The 22202-nt window shown below is 35.8% G+C and overlaps 1 protein-coding gene across 1 annotated transcript in view; it reads right to left on the bottom strand.

The window, feature by feature from the left end:
* The window catches only part of LOC148940373 (serine/threonine-protein kinase 17B-like), a 67525-nt gene extending 45681 nt beyond the window's left edge, over window positions 1–21844 (bottom strand). The window contains exon 1 of the mRNA XM_089106477.1: window positions 21773–21844. The gene's annotated coding sequence lies outside the window, so the exon portion shown is untranslated. The remainder of the gene's footprint in view (window positions 1–21772) is intronic.
* Between the last annotated feature and the right edge of the window lie 358 nt (window positions 21845–22202).

Genomic DNA, 22202 nt, shown 5'->3' with positions numbered 1-22202 from the left:
AAAAAAAAACAAATAAACATGCATTCATGATCTTTCTTCTGGCAAAACATACAAAATTCCACATTTTCACATATGGGAGCTTGAAACATACACATTAGGATTCTTTAATACGCTGAATCTGACGGCGTGATTTTCATTGAGATCACTTGACTTTTAGGGGCTGTTTCCTCCTTTTTTCGAAAATCTGGAAAATTTTCTCAGGCTTGTAACCTTTGATGGGTAAACTAAACTTAATGAAACTTATTTATTTGAAATCAGCATGAAAGATTGTGTGACGCTGATAAAGCCACAATAGTGGCTTAATAAAGCGTCACACGTTCTTACTATTTTCTACGTTTGGTTGATAATATTATTTAAAAATGTGGTAAGTGCCAGCTAAGTATGATGTAATTATTAGTTGAAAATAAAACCCATCTCATCTCATCTCAAGCCGATTCTTTTGATATATCTATTGGTATCAAAATTACGTTCTTTTTAGAGTTTTGGTTACTATTGAGCCAGGTTGCTCCTTACTTACAGTTCGTTAGCACAAACTGTTTGATGACGAACAAAGAATATTGGACAAATCCAACTTAAGCTTTCTTTTACTCATTAAGAAATAGCTCTAGAGAATAGCTCTAAATCAGTTTTTCTTCTTCTTCTTTGAAATAGATGCTTTTGGTACTATCCCATTCAGGCCTTTACTTTTTCTACAAACAAACCTTCATAGTCAGTCTTAGATATTTGGAATCAAAAGCAGCATGGGAGCCAATCCTTCTTTATTCTAATTTAAACTGATAGGATTTAATTTAAGTTCTAGTATTTATAGACAATAGTATCAAGAAGGTCCAATCAAGAGGAGCAACTTATTAATAGCAACACTAGAGATAGAGAGACAGAGGGACAGATAGAGTGACATAAGGACTGAGGGATAGATAGAGTAACAGGAACACAGATATAGGGACAGAAAGACTATCAAGAAGGTCCAATCAAGAGGAGCAACTTATTAATAGCAACACTAGAGATAGAGAGACAGAGGGACAGATAGAGTGACATAAGGACTGAGGGATAGATAGAGTAACAGGAACACAGATATAGGGACAGAAAGATAGATTGAGAGACAGGGGGAGAGATAAAGTGAGAGAAGGACCAAGGGATAGATCAAGGGACAGAGGTACAAAGGGATAGATAGAGAGACAGTGATAGATACAGACGAATGGATATATAGAGGAACAGATTGATATATATTGGGGCAGAAGCACATAGATAGGGATAGAGAGAAAGACATAGGGACAAAGGGATAGATAGGTGGAAACAGGGGGGTACAGAACAATTTCAAAGAGATTAAAGGAGTTTCCTTTCTAGGTTAGTCAAGACTTCAAAGCTATTTTAAGCAGGATAATGAATCTGCATCCATTCTTTGCTCATACAGTACCTTTTATTCAGAAGGTAATCTACCAGCAACTGGAATGGTACCTTTTCACAAGGTCTACAATACTGAAACACTAAGTTTTTAGTGCTTTATGGGAATGCCAGGTCCTTAATGACATCTACTTTGGGAGAATTCAAATTAAGCAATGAGCTTATTTACATTGACTTTGGGAATATACAAAATCCTCAGGTTTTGCACATTAGAATTACACACACTTTTTGAATATTAGCAGACCGCAGGTCAAACTATCTGTTTATTTGAACGCAAAACAGCATTTTTAGGATCTGATGGCAAGTACATTACTCTTAGTAAGGACATAAGAACTATTTAAAGCTCCTGGATCTATAAGTTTTCATAATAAATACATCAGCATAATTATTATGTTCACAATTACTGATAAGATATTAATCAACTTGTTTACAATTAGGAAAACTTAATGAATGAACTGGCCAAACAGTGTATCTTAAAGGGTCAAACAAACATCTCAATTCAAAGAATCATCTAAATAAATAAATTCCTTTTAAACAAGAATAAGGATAGATGATACTGAAAAACACACAATATTGGATATATGAAGAAGTTTGTTGCATTCCTTAACCACCTGCTCTTTACCCTCAAGTTTTAACTGAAAGCATGAAAACTTTTCTGAAATCAGTTTAGAATATAACCAATATATCCAGTTGCTAATGCCTAATGGCAAGCTTTACTTACTGACTAACAATCAAAAAATTTAAACTGAAAAATTTAAAGGTAAATTTAATTAAAAAGGCCCTGTCAATCTCAACACAATGTGATAATTTATATGATTTTAAAATTTGAATTTTAAAACCTGAACTTTTCACAATGCTTTTGATTTTATTTTCTTGTCTTCAAATTATATATTCAAGATATCTTCACACTGTTACTTCCCCTTTGCAAGATGGTTCACAACTAGGAAATACTGTATAATTATCAATATTATTAAATACATGCCTATAACTATTAATTTTGTATAAATAAAAATGAATGTATGGATAAATGTATCAATGCATGACAATATAGCCTCTCATAATTTTTGCTTGATAGTATTTTGACCCTATTTGTTGTTTTAGCATAGGCTACTAAGTGGCACTTTGATGTAATGGGGTAATATCTTTTTTGTCATAGGCAGCGCACTAGCGCTGCCTAAGTAAAGAACGATGTGGGCACAATGTGTTGTTTTTTTTTCTCCATACCCGGGCATTTCGTATCGAAGGAGTTGTCGTAGAAATTTCGAAAAGGGCTCATTCGATTGGAAATTGGAGTGGCTAGTGCCCTTTTTAATAGTCAAAAGTGATTAGAGGGCAACTAGCCCCCCCCCCTCACGCCCATCATTCCCCCAAACACATCCAATCAAAATTTTGAGATAGCCATTTTGTTCAGCGTAGTTGATTTCCGGATTGAAAATATGTTTCTGAGGAGGAAACTCCCCCACAACCCTCAGGGCAAGCGTTTTAAGCTATGCCCTGGGGACATATTAGGTTTTTATAGAAATCATTGCCGTAGAAACTTCTAGACAAGCTCATTCGATTCGAAACTGGAAGGGTTAGTGCCCGTTTTAATAGTCGAAAGTGACTGGAGGGCAACTAGCCCCCCCCACGCCCATCATTCCCCGGAACACATCCAACCCAAATTTTGAGATAGCCATTTTGTTGCATAGTTGATTTCCAGATAGAAAATATCTTTTTGAGGAGGACACTCCCCCAAAACCCTCGGGGCAAGGGTTTCAAGTTATGCCCTGGGGGCATATAAGATTTTTATAGAAGGCGTTGTCATAGAAACTTCAAAAAGGGCTCATTCGATTGGAAATTCAAACGGCTAGGGCCAGTTTTAATAGTCGAAATTGATTGGAGGGCAACTAGCCCCCCCCCCCCCCACGCCCATCATTCCCCCAAACACATGCAATCAAAATTTTGAGATAGCCATTTTGTTCAGCGTAGTTGATTTCAACATAGAAAATATCTTTTTGAAGAGGACACTCCCCACAACCCTCGGGGCAAGGGTTTTAAGTTATGCCCTGGGGGCATATAAGGTTTTTATAGAAGGCGTTGTCGTAGAAATTCAAAAAAGGCTCATTCGATTGGAAATTCAAACGGCTAGTGCCCGTTTTAATAGTCGAAAGTGATTGAAGGGCAACTAGCCACCCCCGCGCCCATCATTCCCCCAAACACATCCAATCAAAATTTTAAGATAGTCATTTTGTTCAGCATAGTTAATTTCCAGATAGAAAATATGTTTTTGAGGAGGACAATCCCCTACAACCCTCGGGGCAAGGGTTTTAAGTTATGCCCTAGGGGCATATAAGTTTTTTATAGAAGGCGTTGTCGTAGAAACTTCAATAAAGGCTCATTCGATTTGAAATTCAAAGGGCTAGTGCCCTTTTTAATAGTCGAAAGTGATTGGAGGGCAACTAGCCCCCCCCCACGCCCATCATTCCCCCAAACACATCCAATAAAAAATTTGAGATATCAATTTTGTTCAGCTTAGTTGATTTCCAGATAGAAAATATGTTTTTGAGGAGGACACTCCCCCAGAACCTTCGGGGCAAGGGTTGTAAGCTATGCCGTGGGGGCATATAAGATTTTTATAGAATGCCTTGTCATAGAAACTTCAAAAAAGACTCATTCGATTGGAAATTCGAAAAGCTAGTGCTCTTTTTAATAGTTGAAAGATTGGACGGTAACTAACCCCCTTCTCACACCCACCATTTCCCCAAACACATCCAATCAAAATTATGAGATAGCCATTTTATTCAACGTAGTTTTAAGTTCTGAAAACTAGGTGTTTTAGGATGACAACCCCCCACAGCCCTCTGGGCAATGGTTGTAACTTATGCCCTGGGGACATTTACAGTTTTTATAGAAAGCGTTGTCGTAGAAACTTCAGAAAGGGCTCATTCGATTAGAAATTGAAAGGACTTGTGCCCTTTTTAATAGTCGAAAGTAATTGGAAGGCAAATAATCCTCCTTCTTCGCCAATCATTTTCTCAAACACATCCAATCAAAATTTGAGTTTGCCATTTTGGTCCAGGTTGCTAAAACTCAGAGCATTATATCTTCGAGCAGGACACTGCTCCCACCGTCTTCAAGGCACAAGTTATAAATTATGCCCTTAGGGCATATAAGTTTTTATTGAAATCGTAACTGAGAAAATATAAATAGGGATTAGATCAGTCGGTTTTACGGAAGTCTATGGCCCTTTTTTAATACTTGGCAGCGATCTGGGGATGGTTAGCCCCCCTTCCTCGCCCACCTTGTTCCCACGCGCAATCACTAAAAATTTAGAGATTGCAGGGTTATTCGGTGTTGTGGATTTCCAGATATAAATTATGTTTTTGAGGAGGACACTCCCCCATATCCCTCAGGGTAAGGGTTGAAAGTTATGCCCTGGGGGCATATAGTTTTTTCTGAACGCGTCGTCGTAGAAACTTCAAATGGGCTCATTCGATTGGAAATTGAAATGGCTAGTGCCCTTTATAATAGTCGAAAGTGATTGGAAGGCACCTAACACCCCTTCTTCGCCCACCATTTCCCCAAACATATCCAATCAAATTTTGAAAAACTCATTTTGTTCCATGCAGTTAAAGTTCAGGGAATTCTACCTTAGAGCAGGACACTCCCCCCACAGTTTTCAGGGCAAGGGTTATAAGTTATGCCCTGGGGGCATATAAGGTTTTTATTGAAACGTTTGTCGTAGAAGTTCATTCGATTGGAAATTCAAAGGGCTATTGCCCTCTTTAAGACTCGAAAGTGATTTGAGGGCAACTAATCCCCCTCTCACGCCCACCTTTTTCCCCAAACACATACAATCTAAATTTTAGATAGCCATTTTATTCAACGCAGTTGCAAGTTTTGGAAATTTGGTCTTTAAGGATGACCAAGAGTTTTAAGTTATGCCCGGGGAGCATGTAAGGTTTTTATTGAAAGCGATGTTGTGAAAACATCCAAAAGGGCTCATGCAATTGATAATTGAAAGGGCTATTGCCCTTTTAATAGTCGACAGTGATTGAAGGGCAACTAACCCCCCTCTGACGCCCACCATTTCCACAAACACATCCAATAAAAATTTTTATATATCCATTTTGTTCAACGTATTTTAAAGTTCTGAAAATTAGGTCTTTGAGGATGACAACCCCCTCACAGCCCTCAGGACAAGGATTGTAAGTTATGCCCTGGGAGCATTCACAGTTTTTATAGAAAGCGTTGTCATAGAAACTTCAGAAAGGGCTCATTCCATTAGAAATTGAAAGGACTTGTGCCCTTTTTAATGGTCGAAAGTAATTGGAAGGCAACTAACCCCCCTTCCACGCCCACCATTTCCCCAAACACATCCAATCAAAATTTTGAAATAGCCATTTTGTTCCACGCAGTTAAAGTTCAGGACAGTATCAATTTGAGCAGGACACTCCCCTCACAGTTTTCAGAGCAAGAGTTATAAGTTATGCCCTGGGGCATATAAGTTTTTATTGAAATCTTTATCGTAGAAACTTGAAAAAGGGCTCATTCGATTGGAAATTCGAAGGTCTAGTACCCTTTTTAATAGTCGAAAGTGATTTGAGGGCAACTAGCCCCCCTCTCTCGCCCACCTTTTCCTCAAACGCATCCAATCAAAATTTTTAGATAGCCATTTTGTTTGGTGTTGTGGATTTCCAGATATAAATTATGTTTTTGAGGAGGACACTCCCCCATATCCCTCAGGGCAAGGGTTGTAAGTTATGCCCTGGGGGTATATAGTTTTTTCTGAACGCGTCGTCGTAGAAACTTCAAAATGGGCTCATTTGATTGGAAATTTAAATGGCTAGTGCCTTTTATAATAGTCGAAAGTGATTGGAAGGCACCTAACACCCCTTCTTCGCCCACTATTTCCCCAAACATATCCAATCAAATTTTGAAAAACCCATTTTGTTCCATGCAGAGGACACTCCCCCACCAGTTTTCAGGGCAAGGGTTATAAGTTATGCCCTGGGGGCATATAAGGTTTTTATTGAAACGTTTGTCGTAGAAGTTCATTCGATTGGAAATTCAAAGGGCTAGTGCCCTTTTTAATAGTCGAAAGTGATTTGAGGGCAACTAATCCCCCTCTCAAGCCCACCTTTTCCCCAAACACATCCAATCAAAGTTTTTAGATAGCCATTTTATTCAACGCAGTTCAAAGTTTTGGAAATTAGGTCTTTAAGGATGACAACCCATCTCCCCCACAACCCTCAGGGCAAGAGGTTTAAGTTATGCCCTGGGAGCATGCAAGGTTTTTATTGAAAGCTATGTTGTAAAAACATCCAAAAGGGCTCATGCAATTGATAATTGAAAGGGCTATTGCCCTTTTAATAGTCGACAGTGATTGAAGGGCAACTAACCCCCCTCTCGCGCCTACCCTGTCACCACAAACATTCTATTAAAACATTGAGATATCCATTTTGTTCAACGTATTCAAAAGTTCTGGAAATTAGGTCTTTTAGGATAATAATGACATTAAAGCTTTCAGTACCAACGTTGTGAGTTATGCCCTTGGTGCATATAAGGTTTATATAGAAAGTTGTTGCAGAAATTTCAAAAGGGGCTCATTTGATTGGAAATTGAAATTGCCCTTTTTAATACTCGAAAGTGAGTGGAGAGTAATTAACCCCCCTCTTACGCCCCCCCCCCCATTTCCCCAAATACATTCAATCAAAGTTTAGAGATAGCCATTTTGTTCAACGTAGTTCAAAGTTCTGGAAATTTTGTGTTTAAGGATGACAAACCCCCCCAGAGTCCCCAGGGCGAAGGTTGTAAGTTATGCCCTGGGGTATATAAGGTTTTCAAAGATAGAGCTGTCGTAAAAACTTCAAAAGGGGCTCATTCAATTGGGAATTTAGAGGGCTAGTGCCCTTTTTAATAGTTGAAAGTGATTGGACGGTAACTAACCCCTCTCTCACACCCACCATTCCCCCACACACACCCAATCCAAATTTTCCGATAGCCATTTTGTTCACCGTAGCAGAAAGTTTTGAAAATTAGTTCTGCGAGGATGAACCCCCCCCCCCAGTCCGCAGGGCGAGGGTTGTTATTTATCCCCTGGGGGCCTATAAGGTTTTTTATTGTAAGCGTTGTCCTAGAAACTTCAAAAGGGCTCATTTGATTGGAAATTGAAAGGGCTAGTGCCTATTCTAATAGTTGAAAGTGATTGGAGAAAGACTAACGCCCCTCTCACGCCCACCAGTTTCTCAGACACATCCAATCAAAATTTTGGGATAGCCATTTTGTTTAATGTAGTTGAAATTTCTGGAAATTATGTATTTAAGGATGACAAACCCCCCAGAGTCCCCAGGGCGAAGGTTGTAAGTTATGCCCTGGGGGTATTTAAGGTTTTTAATGATAGAGCTGTCGTAAAAACTTCAAAAGGGGCTCATTCAATTGGGAATTTAGAGGGCTAGTGCCCTTTTTAATAGTTGAAAGTGATTGGACGGTAACTAACTTCTCTCTCACGCCCACCATTCCCCCAAACACACCCAATCAAAATTTTCAGATAGCCATTTTGTTCAACGTAGTAGAAAGTTCTCAAAATTAGGTCTGTGAGGATGACCCCCCCCCCAGCCCACACGGCGAGGGTTTTAAGTTATCCCCTGGGGGCATATAAGGTTTTTTATTGAAAGCGTTGTTGTAGAAACTTCAAAAGGGCTCATTTGATTGGAAATTGAAAGGGCTAGTGCCTTTTTTAATAGTTGAAAGTGATTGGAGAAAGACTAACGCCCTTCTCATGCACACCAGTTTCCCAGACACATCCAATCAAAATTTTGGGATAGCCATTTTGTTTAATGTAGTTGAATTTTCTGGAAATTAGGTCTTAGATGATGACAACCACCCTCACAGGGCTTGGGGTAAGAGTTTTAAGTTATGCCCTGGGGGCGTATAAGGTGTTTATAGGAAGTGTTGTTGTAGAAACTGAAAAAGGGCTCATTCGATTGGAAATTGAAAGGCTTAGTGCCCTTTTTAATAGTCGAAAGTGATTGGAAGACTTGACATTTTTATAGTAAAGATCGATGTGGGTATAATGTATTATTTTTTTGTTGTTGTTGTTGTTTAGACCAGGGCACTTTGTATCGAAGGAGTTGTTGTAGGAACTTCGAAAATATGTTTTTGTTTAGAACTCATTCGGGATTCTCTTTCTGAAATTATTTCTCTTTTTCCGAGAAGATTCGTTGACCAAGAATCTACGCAATATGTGTTTTGGATTGCTTGTCCCATTTGACTTTATGTTTAATAACTTAATGTTGCCATAAGATTAAATCAAAATGCACTGTGTTAATGCTAATTCCCAATAAGGCATCTAAGCAGTATCCCAAGAACGACTGAGGTTTTTATGTTCAAACTTTTGGGGCTGCTTCTGCTCTTAAGACTTAACCAAATCAAAATAGCAAATTCAAATTCAAATTAATTTATTTAGCATAAAAAATACAAACAAATTTACAGCAGCCATCTACAAAAACCCGAAGGTTTGTTTACGATGGCTGCAAATCCATTATTATAAAGCTCTACGTCCACATAACAACTATCTCTTTGCGGATAAAAATCAGCATTTGAATTAAATCAACATAAAGAACATCTCATAATCTAAAAGGATTACACTCTAGAAATCGCAAGTGAGAAATATCACATATCATACTTACAACATCCACTAAAAAAAAAGAAAAAAAGCAACAACAGAGGTAAAGAAAAAAACAAAAATAAAATGAGATACTTCTAACTAAATCAACTATGACAAAATCAATAAGTATCAGCTAGGCTATAGAGCCGACTCCGTGCGTTTTGGCTGGGTAATTTCGCGAAAATGCGACCTTTGTCTGTCCAAACAATTTTCATACCAAACATTATTCAAATTTCTAATCATTCAATTTATAAACCAAAAGGTAACGATTCAATCTACTCTTGAGCTGGCCTACATTATCGGCTTGTCTAATAGCATCCAGGAGGGAATTCCACACTCCCGGTCCCGCAAAACGAGGCAGAAACGCAGCACGTCGAGTATTCCGAAGCTCAGATGCAAGGTCATTCGCATTTCTAGTCTCATAACAGTGATAAGATGAATTAGCTTTAAAAATTTCGCAAAATACCTCCGGTGAACACTTATTCAAACATTGATAAATAAAAATTGCTGAATTGGTAATCCCGTAACTGATAAATATTTAAAATTTTCAAACTTGTAAAGCAATTCAACGTGCTATTTTCAAACTGAATATAATTACCTAAAATACAAACTATTTTATTCTGTAAAATTTGTATCCAAGCTATCAAAGAAAGTAAACAGATTTTTTTGCAAATCAAGTTTTCCATCAAGTTTTCCATTTCAGGTAAACTAGACGAGGTATGAAACTAAATTAAACACTTCTATTTGTGTCCAGATTTTTAAGAGGGTGTATGTTGTTAAAAATTGCTGACAATTTTTCTCCAGCATACAAATAGCAAGTCAAACTATAAATGTTTAAAAAAACGAAAAGATTTAAAATATTATTTTCTTTTTCTCTGAAAAGACTATGTCAATATAAAACGAGCATAAATTAATTAAAAAAAACTTTTTCCACAAAATAAGTTTTTCAAAGAAAAGTAAAGAACTCCATTAAACAAAAATGAGCAAAAATAAAATCAAATATTTTACCAAGCGTGAAACTACCACAAATCAGCATCGATAAATAAATGAAACCCAAAACGAACAGAAATAACAATAAATAGCCGAGTCAGACTCAAAACAAGCAGAAATTAACATAAGTTGGGCTCAAAACCCCTATGCCTTCCCAAGGCCAGAACATAATTTGCACTTTAGTGAAAAAAATACAAGTGAATGTGCATTGTCAGTTTAATATACATATACTTATATTTAGTAATCAAAATGTTAATATTATTTGATTTATTAAAGTTATAAAAGTAAAAACATTTATATTTTTTTTCAGTAAAGTGTAAATTATGTTCTTGCCTTGGGAAGGAATAGGGGTTTTGATCCCAGCTTGTGTTAATTTCTGCTCGTTCTGAGTCTGACTTGGTCATTTATTGTTATTTCTGTTTGTTTTGAGTTTTATTTATTTATTGATGCTAATTTGTGGTAGTTTCACGCTTGATAGATTATTTGATTTTATTTTTGCTCATTTTTGTTTAATGGAGTTCTTTACTTTTCTTTGAAAAACTTATTTTGTGGAAAAAGTTTTTTTAATTAATTACTTAAAAAAGGGAGAAGGCCTAAAACTTTAAATTTTTGTTTGAATATACTATCTATAATACTCTATGACCACAGCTTTGTTGCAGGAGCTACTCACATCAAGTGTAACCAAAACTCTAAAGTCAAGCAATCTTAATGATTTTCATGCCATCCGATTCAGCAAATCCGAGAACCCTACTGTAAATTAGCCAAGCTCCTATGCGGAATTTTGCATTATTTTTTGCCAAAAGAAAGATTAAAAAAATTAATAACAATCTTTCAATGACCATTAAAAAAAACACATATCAATGACCATTCTTCTTAAAGATATAAGAAATTCATATTTTAGGAATTTGTCATTTTACAAATTTTGAGATTTCAGACATATTAAATTTGATGGTGTAATTTTCCTAACGATTATATCCCCTTTTCTTGGAGTTTTCTCTTTTTTCTAAGCTACACAAGTATTTTTGTGCTTATAACTTTTCATAGATAGTTATAAAATTAATGCATTTACATATTTAGGATCAGAATCAATCCACTAGAATCAACTTATGTAAAAATGCCTTCATGTGTTTTTTTTTTTTTTTTTTTTTTTTTTGAAACTTTTATTTATTTATTAATCCACATAACGGTAAGCTAAAAAGCTTGTCGTACTAACTTTTCCATCACTTTGTTTGGAATACATGGTTGTAAAAACTTGAGAAAACTCTAAAAACTGATTAGAAACCAAAATTTTTAGTGCCATTCATAAGGGGTTAAAGTGATTGGAGGGCATCCAACCCCCTCCATTTTCCTGGGCACTCCCATAAGCCCCATAGGATGCATCAAGAATTTTGACTTAGCTATTTTGTTCACAGTCAAAAGGTCTAATAACTATGGCTCTAGTTTGAAACTGACCCCTGTAGCCCCAGGATCAATGACCCTAAACAATATAAACTGCCAATTGCTTCACAGGTAGTACAGTGGAAAGGGGGAGGATGTTTAATCCTGTCTGATCATTCTTGGGGATCATTTGCTAGGCCAAATTTTCCCAGAACTTCTAAAGGATATACTTCTAGGCCAACAAAGACACCAAAGTAAATCAAAAGACATTATTTGCACCCCTATTTTCTAAATATTTTATCTCCAATATCTCAAGAATGGCTTGGGGGACTGAGTTGAAAGTGCCAGGAAATATTGAGGGAAGGGCCAAGCAGACCTGCAGTTCAGAGTTGGGAGGATGGGTTAGAGGTAGATAAAAAAACAACAACATGTGAATCTAGGAAATTGAGATATTCTATCTGCAATACTTTGGAAATAACTTGGATGAATCAAGTTGAAACTAAGAAGATACTTCCAATTAGAAAAAAAACATATAAGGCTTAAAATCCTACTCAGACCAATAGAATTGCATTTCCAAAACCTTAGCTGGAGTCAAAGAAAAGTGTATTTTAAAGAGAAAGAAAGTTAAACATTGAAAAAATGCATTTTATTCTGAAGTTATGATAGGTACATTTTGTCTCCAATGAAATTCTCTGAACCTCAGAAAGGAGGAAGCAGTCAGAGATAGGAGCTTGAAATTATCAGTTAAGTTTTATTATAGGGTATGAAACAGATGGGAAAAAATAAACTACTAAATTATCTTTCAAATTCTTTTTCCAACTATAATGTTTGTTGCTGTCTTGATTTCATTCAAGCCTTTCCTTCAAATAGGGCTAGACATAGCAGCAGACTATATTGAAAAGCTTGCCAGTTTTGTGGGTTTCCCATTGTTTTTTTTTTTTTTTTTTTTTTTTTTCTTTTTTTTTTTTTTTTTTTTCTTATTTCTCACCCATAATGCCACAAAGCAAATTAAAAAAAACAAAAACACAATTTGGTAATAATTGTTTCTGTCACAGCTTCATCTAAGCCTCCCCTTTTTTCCATATTTTTTCTGGCACCCTCTTATCCTGCTTTTATACTCTTCTTTTTAGAATAAATTTGTAAATTTGGTCAATTATTGGCACCTTTGTCATACTGGAGCCACCAAGATTTTGCTAACTGGCACCCATGTCACACTGGGCCTCCCCCAAGATTTGCTCTAGATCTGCCCCTGTCATTTCTAGAGTACTTTTAGACATTAGGAATTAACTTAAAGCAGGATAGGCTAAAATCGATCCAAATCATGGCCAACATTCTTGCAAGGCCTTGGCTTGACTTTATTCAACTTATTGTGACCATTCCATTCCTTTCTGTCAGGTATCCACCCAGTTTTTAATACTTGTGATATGCAGGACATTAGAGCATTGTGTTTCCATTACTGTAAATTCCTCCTATATCTGCCTCATTGGTATAGGAAACAAAAGGTTATTCAATTGTTTAGTGCCACTGATATATTGACATCTTACAATAAGTTGGAAGCCAAGTTAAGAGAAGAGGCTTGCCTGCAGTTAATTTCACTTCATACACAGGTGAGATTATTTTGATATGCATTGTTGTTTTTTTTTAATTATTATTGTTTTATGTGTTTAAAAAAAATGGTTCTACAATGCATCAATGGGGGAACAACTTGAGTGGTTGGGGCTATATCATACAAGTACCCTCTTTAGTTTTTAGTTAAAATTATGTCTGGGGCAATTCATGGTTAAATTAACAATCTAAATTAGTTGTCCTTTTTATTTTAGCATGCCCCCTTCTTGAGAGCTGCTATTCTAGACCTTTACCTGAAAATGTGAACAGCAATAGAAGGAAACATGATAATCTGATTAGCATAAATAGCTCATGCTGCATATTACAAAGTTGAATTTTCATTGTTTTAGTTTAATGGCTTCTATAGCTACAACTCCCAACGCTTGTGTATAGATGTCAAAGAGGTGATGTCATAATGACTTGTAAGCTTTTGAACTTCTATGGTCAAAATCCCTTTCAATTTGATGAATCTTCAAGGACATGGGGGCATAACAAGAAGTTGTTCCAGAAGAGGGCAGATACCAGAGTCTGTAACCACAGCTTCTCTAACAGACTGATTTCACATTGCAGAACAATTTTCCAGATATTGTTGTCGCTGCTCTCTCCATTGATGGCTTTGAAATTGCTGTTGACAAGAATTGGTCCATTAAACCATGGAAGACAGAGTAGGATACAACTGATTCAATCATCACTGATTGATGATTGACCAGCAATTGACCCATCATCACTCATCAGCAACTCTACAAGATTTTGGTAAATATTTCACTGTTCATATTATTGACCTACAAATAAAGTGGAACATACCACTAGATGCCATTTTTTATGTTCTTTCTGAATATAATAATTGCTTTTCTTGCAAATTCAACTTTAAGCCTTTTTAGGACCCTTGAAAATAATAGTATCATTCGATATTTTTTGGATGTAAAAATGGGTTATAACATTTTTTTTTCAAACTTACTATTTCCGTGTAAATCCATTGGTTGTGAATTGTAACCATGATTTGTTAAGGCTAAGTTGAACAAGAAAAATTCAGAACAAATCCACCATATTTTGTACTTATTCTGTTAGGCCACTTAAAAATATAATTTCACCTACATGTTGAAAAATATCAAATCTGACAGAAGCAACATGGCAGATGGAAAAATGGAGAAATTGTTTTTAATTTTTTATCCAACTTAATTGTGATAAATCAATCCTTTTGGATTATTGAACTTTAAAAAAATGGATTCATGATCAAATAGTAAGTTTGAAACCAAAGTTTCAAGCATTTTTTATACCCAATAACTAGAATTTTTGGTTATTTTCAAGGGCTCAAAACTTGAATTTGCAAGAGAAATAATTATTATATTCTTAAAGAGCATAAAAAAAAGGCATTGAGTGGTATGTTTACTTTATTTGTAAGTCAGTAATATGAACACTGAAATGTTTAACAAGATTTTTCCTTATTTTCCTGGACAATGCAATTTAAGATATATACCCTAAAACTAAATATATAATCAGTGGGTGAGGGTAAATTGACACTAACACCATATTAACCACAAACAAGAAGGTAAAATTCTAGTTTGGCTACTTTTTTCTTTCTAGGAAAGGGGGTAGTTTAAGAAAATTAAACTTTCAGGGATGGGTCTAAAGACTAAAGTATGTCTGGGAAGATATTTGGAGATACCTATCTCCACTCCTTCTCCCTCTAGAGGGCAGGGACCTTCAATGACCTTTAAAAATCTTTGTGTTATAAAAGTGAAAGTTGCAAAACAGATCTTCTGCTTAAATGAAGTACAAGGAAACCGTTTCAGCTTCACAACTTTGCTCAATCTCAATTTATGAGGTTTCAAAAATCTGCAAATACATTTGCTAAATTTAGAAGAAGAAAAACCATATCCAGAGATATGGCTTAAAATTCTATTCAAATATTGCAATAGGCATTGCATTTTATCAACTAAAACCAGAGAAAAGGAAACTGATAACTGAAAATTAATGTAAAATGTTGTTTGTCAAAATCTCAATAGGTATTGTACCTGTCAAGTAGACTTATTTCTAAGACTTAGATATCAGAAGAGAGTTAACATGGAAGCTTGCCAATACCTTTCCAGAGTATGTTTTTGGCCCTGGATTCATTACTGAAAGTTTCATTTTCCTAACCTAATCCCTTTCCAAGATAGCAAAAAGTAGATAAACTATAATTTTACCCTGTATTTTTACCTTCATGTGAATGGTATTTCTAGACTATTACCAGGTAGGCTAATCAAGAGTTATGCTTTCAGGCACCAGGTTTCAAGTGTTTTTGACAAAAGAAATTTCAGGTTCTGTGTTCAAACCAGCAAAAATCAGTCACTGTCATTGGCAAATCTTCCCAAAATCAAATTATGCTGAACTGTTTTTCTCTTTCATGAAAAAACATGCTGATATCCTGTCTTTGGAGAGTCTACTTATCATAATCTATAAGAAGATGTACCAGACTTCCTTCTTTGTCACAAAACTCACAGTTACCTGACTTTCCATAAAACGTTGCCCTGTATGATTTTATATCTGCATAACCTGATCTAAGATGAAATTCTAATCTTCCCTCTTTCCTACTTAATCCTTGGTACACATGTCTCTCAATCTTTCTTGCTACTTTTTGGGTAACAAACCAATTTCCAGATTGATTTCTGCTATCCACAAAATCATACTGTCATACTGATTGTATCAATTCATCTGTTTGCATTACAGATCTAGGAGTTGAACCACTAGTACATACATTTATCATTTGACATGCCATTTCAGCAGCTATGACAGTACTCTCATTCCCTCAATCTTAACATGGGCTGGGATCCAATGAAGACATATGCTTGCTGTTGACATAAATGATGCTATTTCCATATAGCACAATACAACTTCTCTTGAAATTTTCTCATTATGATCAAAATTGACAAGTGCCTCCAATGCACTTTTTGAATCTGAAAACAATATGGTGTTTCTTTGGTTGCTAAGATTTCTCTAGCCAACACAATTGCTTCCCTTATAGCTATTAATTCAGCCTGGAAGATTATTACCTCTGACTTACTTTGACTTAATGCTCTTGCTCAGCAGGGTCGCCAGTGTAGAGAACTGGTTGACAGCACTGTCAGTCTTCTCCAAGCAGTCCTGTCCAGGGCTAAGGGTGGGCCTCATTTGGGTAAATGTAACGGTTGAAGAGGCGTTGATTTATCACATGAGCCCATCTGGTGAGCAGCCTCCCTTGAGGACCTTTCCAGACAATCAAGGGATTGAAGTCTGATATGATCCTTGCAGGGGTAGTTGGTGGGAGGTGGAGTAAGTGGCCATACCATCTTAGAGAACGAGCTTCTATTTGGGTGGAGAGGTTTGCTAACTTGAATGCAGTTTAAATGACTTTGTCAGCTATGTCTAAAATTTCTAATATACTTGAGGAATTAGCTAACTAGTTGGCAAATAGTTAGTTATCAATACAGTTTCTAATAGCCTACATAGCAGAATTAGCTAACTAGTTGGCTATTTCACTATTTATTCTTTATGTTTTAGAAAGTCCCACCAAATTACTACATTTCTGTGATTTGTTAGCTAGCATTCTTTTTTGGCAATGTTGTACAACAATTCTATTTCCACTATACTAACAAAAACCATTACCTGGCTTTTTTAGCTTTTAAATTAAGTACCTGAAAAAAAAGCCTTTCCAATTTGAAGACACAGTGTCAGCGAAAGAAACTTTACAAATAATGTATACTTTTTACTGAATAGAAGAAGACCAGCAGAATATTTAACCTACCCCATTACTCTCAACATGCTATTTGTTTGCAAGAATCTCAAGATATTGTGCATTCTTATTTTGTTTTAGTAAAAAGTGCATTATCCCTTTTTATTTAGTTTTCCCAAATAAAATTTTTAGAGTATGCATATCTCAGTATGATGGATTTGAAAATGAATTATTATTGAACTTATTGATTTGAGTAATGGAAGTGGCTTATCAATGGGAATACCACCAGATACCCCCTTCCCTTCAAAAAGAAAACTATTTGCAAGTGTACTTGCTCTTTATGGTAGGCAATCCTGGCTTGAAAATGCCCTTTTACAGCTTTCTTTCCCAAAACTAAATTCTGCCAATTTGTTCACCCCCCCATAAAAAAAATTCAATTTTTTTCTATTAATATGCTATACTTTTTTATATAGATCTGTGGTGGATATCTGTATTGATATTGGTCATATAGTCTAAATATTATCTGGAGATGATGAAAAGAAAGCAAGATATTCTATGTCCCTGACCCCTCCTGCTCAATCCTAGTAAAATGATGGGAAAGAGAAAATCTAAACTAATTGGCACTTCAAATCAATTATAATTTGCACTTTGCTAAAATAGTCACATTTTTTCTTAATACTTGCCACTGGTTGTCTAACCCTGTTTTCCCTAACCCTCCTCTTACCCCCTTTTGCTTAAATGAAATCTAGTCAACACCCTTGTGCCTACCCCTCCATTAAAAAATGTTAGCTCTTGTTGGCAGAAAATCAAACTTTGCTAATTTCCTTTCCTGTATATACATAGACTCAATTCAGTAGCCAACCAGTTCACCATTTTATCTTCTTGTGTGTGTTTCAACTGTTTTTCAATTGCCAACTGGTTGGCTATTTTTAGGATGTTTATAGATAAAGTGGTTTGATATTAGCCAAGTAGTCTAAATATTATGTAGAGATGAATTCCACATCCCCACCCCTCCTGCCTAATCATAGTAAAATGATGGGAAAGAGAAAATCTAAGTTAATTGGCACTTTAAATCACTTCAATAGCTGACTGGTTTGCTATTTTAAACTATAATTAATATGTACATGGGATATTAATAGCCAACTATTTAGCTAATTCTATAAACTATGTACAGTTCTCTTAGTGGCTAATTCACACAAAGTGTATATATATATATATATATATATTCACACAAAGTGTTCACTAATTCACACAGTGTATGTATACATATGTGAGTTGGCTGGTTGGCTAATCCAAAAACATGTATATAGCTGAGACTTTAAAAGCAAACTTGTAAGCTAATTCTACTGTGTATTAGAAACTTCATTAATAGCTGACTATTTTAAACTAAAGTTTATATATACATGGGATAATAATAGGCAACTAGTTAGCTAATTCTATAAAGCAAATATATTTGTCTTATTAGCTGACTAGTTGGCTAATTCAGGCTGATGCATATATATAGGTGAGATCTAATAGCCTTGTTGGCAAAGCTGCTATACCATCTGATCTCCAATCTATACAAACAGACCTTGATATTATTGGAAGCTGGGCTGATAAATGGCTCCTCTCCTTTAATGCTGAAAAATGTCATGTCATTCATTTTGGCAAACATAATCCACATCACCAGTACCATCTCCAAGGTAACCCCCTCTCTGCAGTTACTGAAGAAAGAGATCTTGGAGTCATTGTTGTTGATCATTGGCTGAGTTTCAGTACCCATGCAAAATCTGTATCTTCTTCTGCCTTCCAATCCCTTGGACTTATTAAAAGAACTATCTCTAGCTGGCGTCCTAAAGTATTTATAAAGCTCTACAAGGCACTGGTTTGTCCACGCCTTGAGATTGGAATGTCCTTGGCGTCCCCCTATTTTAAGAAGGACAGGGAAATACTAGAAAAAGTATAGAAAAGAGCAACTAAGATGGTTGATGGCCTCAAACAAGTGCCATATGAAGAGCATTTGCATCATCTGAAGCTCCCTACTCTCACATACCAGAGGAAGCAAGGCGACATGATTCTAACCCACAAAGTCATTTCAAAAAATACTCTTCCTGGTCTCCTTGCTCCCCCAGAATGCCTTGTGACAAGAGGACATTCAATGAACATTTTCAAGAAGCACTCTTCTATCTGAGAGAGAAGCCATTTCTTCAGCCAACAAATAACCAACTTGTGGAATCAGCTCTCTGAAGATACAGTGTCTGCAGACTTAACAATTGACTTCACGCGAAGACTTGACGAAGATTGGCAACAACAGGAGTTCCTCTACAACTGGGAAGCTGCTGAGTCTACAAACTGAATTTAGCAAGTGAATCACAACAAACAAACAAAACATTAGATGTCATCACGGAGCATTACAAGGATGGAAAATCCTTAAATTTGTTCCAAGCTGCAATTTAAGGTAATTTTCTGAGCACCAATGCTTCAGAGCCAAATTTAACCACTGTCATCACTGTAGCTTCTAATATTCTAATATTGGTTTGCAGACTTATCTTTCTATTCTTCCAAACTTTTTTTTAACTGAGAGAAAGTACCCTGAGCCTTGGCTATTCTACTTTTAACATCTTCACTGCTCCCACCATCTTTACTAATAATGCTACCAAGGTAAGTGAAGCTGCCCACCTCATCAATCTTTTCATTATCCAACATCACCTTTTCATCTTTGCTTATTCCTAGCCTTAGTGACTTAAGTCTTATTAACAATAATTTTCAAACCTATTCTAGCACCCTGAACTCACAAAACCTCTAAAACTTTTTTCATTTTGCTCACACTTTCATCTAGGATGCTTAAATCATCAACATAACTTAAGTCCAGAAAACTTTTACTTCCCCATTTGATTCCGTGGTCTCTTATGGTCATTCATGTGCTTCTTAAGACAGAGTCCATCAAAATAGTTCACTTAAAGGGGGATGAAACTCATTTCTGATTAACTCCAGATTTAATACAAAACCAACTGCTAAACACATTTCCTACCTTAACTGAAGCAGTGTTATTCTTGTAAATACCACTAATCACTTTAATGTATTTGTCTGGTATACCATACAGGGATAAAGCCTTTACTAAAGCTCTTCTATCAACAGAATCAAATGCTTGCTCATAATCTATAAAACTGAGGACCAAAGGTGTTTGACAAGTCAGGCACTTCTCAATTATTAACCTAAGAGTGAAAATTTGGGCAATACATCCTCTACCTTTTCTAAAACTTCACTGTTCTTCTCTTAAAACTTTGTCTTTAGCATCTCTCAGTCTAAAAAGTATCATATTACTAAGTAATTTACTACCTACAGAGACAGACTAATGCCTCAATAGTTAACACACTCACTTTTATCACCTTTCTTATAAAGTGGCTCAATTAAGGTTTTCCTAAAATCATTAGGTACTTCCCCTTTTTCAAAAATCATATTCATAGTCTTCAGTAACTTATTTCTAACCTCAGAGTAACTTATTTCAGCTAATATCATTAGTATTTAATAAACTCATTTACCACCCTATCAGCACCTAGAGCCTTATTATTTTTTAAGCCTTTTAGTACTGCTGCTAATTCTTCCTTGCAAAACAAATCTTCCTTCACATCCAAGGTATCACAAACAATTTCATTTTCCTCTACATCTGTTCCTGCAACTCTATGTTGATTAAGCAAATTCTCAAAATGTTTGGCCCATCTCTCTTTAGTTCTTTCCTTATCACTAATTGTGGCCCTATTCCTATCTTTAACTGGGCCAAGTCCAGATTGACTACTCTGTCTCAATTTATTAACATGCCAGTACAATATTTTACTATTATGCCGTCTAGCTGCATCTTCCAGATCCTTGGCAATTTTATCTGTGGCCTCTACTGTACACCTCCTTAGTTCATATTTTAGTACTTTCTCCACTTTCTTTACATTGCTTTTGTTTTCTTATGATCTATGACTCAAATAATTCTTGTACAAGTCCTTTCTCCTTTCTATTAAACATAAAGCTTGTTCACTAATATTCGTAGCTGCAGTCCCAACTTTCTTCCCTAAGACATCTTCAGCAACTTTGCAAATTGTTTTTCTGAGATTATTCCAACCATCTTCCACATTGTCAAATTTCATTGTCAACTGTTCCTGGAAAGTTTCCCTCAAATTCTCATCCTGCAGTCTTCCAACATCATAACCTGGGAGGTAGTTACCCTTCCAATACTTCAGCTTTAAATTAACCCTTGACATTACCAGGTGGTGATCTTTACTTTTAACATCAATAACAGCACTCCTAGGCTATATACCCTAGTATCTTGTATTGATCCTATCAGTCTTCAGTTTACTATAACATAACATTGTTATTCCTATTAGCCACCTAGTTGGCTAGACATTTATTTCTATATTCAATGTTTGGCTAAGGTTTTTGTCTCTAGGCTATATATAAACTGTATTATTTTCTATAAGCCATCTGGTGTTAGCCTATCCCTTTTTTTAACATGTCTCCTTATGATGGGGACTGGTCTTAAATTTATTCCCAGAACCAGGTATAATAAAAAGGGGTATAATCAGTGGATGGGAAGGTAAAGTTTTACAAAATCATTTTATTGAGTTAGGACAAGTGAATACACCATTCAATGCCTTTTTTTATGCTGATTACAAATATAATAATCATTTCTATTGAAAATGAATTTCAGACCTCCCCCCGATATCTGCCAATTCAGGGTTAGGTTAGGTATAGCCTATATAGGGGGGGGCTGAAATTCATTTACAATAGAAATGCTTATTAGCCTATATTTGTAATCAGCATAAAAAAGGCATCAAATGGTGTATTCACTTTATTCCTAACTCAATAATATGATTTCATAGAAATTTACCGATGGGAAATAAGTCTATGTATTTATTTTTGTCTGATTTCTGACCTATAAGCAACATTAATTGGACGTTTCCCTGAAGTTTGAGATCCTGTAGGGCAACCTAGGCTATGTGCAGTTGTAAATAATTAACTTCGTTTCCAGTAATGTTGGAAAAAAATATAATCGTTGTTAGAAAAATTTTCATGATCAAGGGCACATATCTCACCATTAAAATATTTATAAGGTCCACTTCTGCTTATTCAAGATTTTAAAAACTCTCATTACTGCTGTGGGTGTGTTTTTTAATTTTCTTCTATTTCTTCAAAAGTTAAATACATGAGTAGCGGGATTATAGATAGCAATCAAATAAACAATTTTGTTTTCCACAGACAAACCGGATTCTTAGAAAAAGATTCACGAATCGCAACTTGTAGTATAACAAAGTTTGTAAGCTCACGACTGTGCAAACTCAACAATCGAAATCCACAACCCTGCTTTCAAGCATAATGCGGGGCTCCCACGGCGTCAATAAAGTTAGTAAAGATGTCCACCAAGTTAATAGATCGTTTTCCTCGCATAACTTTGTTGACTTTATTGCTGTCGAAAAAACGAACTTTATTTATCTTTTTCAAGAAAGTTCACAAAGCTCAACTAAT

The sequence above is a fragment of the Artemia sp. Qi Xiang Cuo genome, chromosome 20 (assembly GCF_049724085.1).
Source record: "Artemia sp. Qi Xiang Cuo chromosome 20, ASM4972408v1, whole genome shotgun sequence".
NCBI classification, from domain to species: Eukaryota; Metazoa; Arthropoda; class Branchiopoda; order Anostraca; family Artemiidae; genus Artemia; species Artemia sp. Qi Xiang Cuo.
This window is presented reverse-complemented; position numbering and strand designations above follow the sequence as displayed.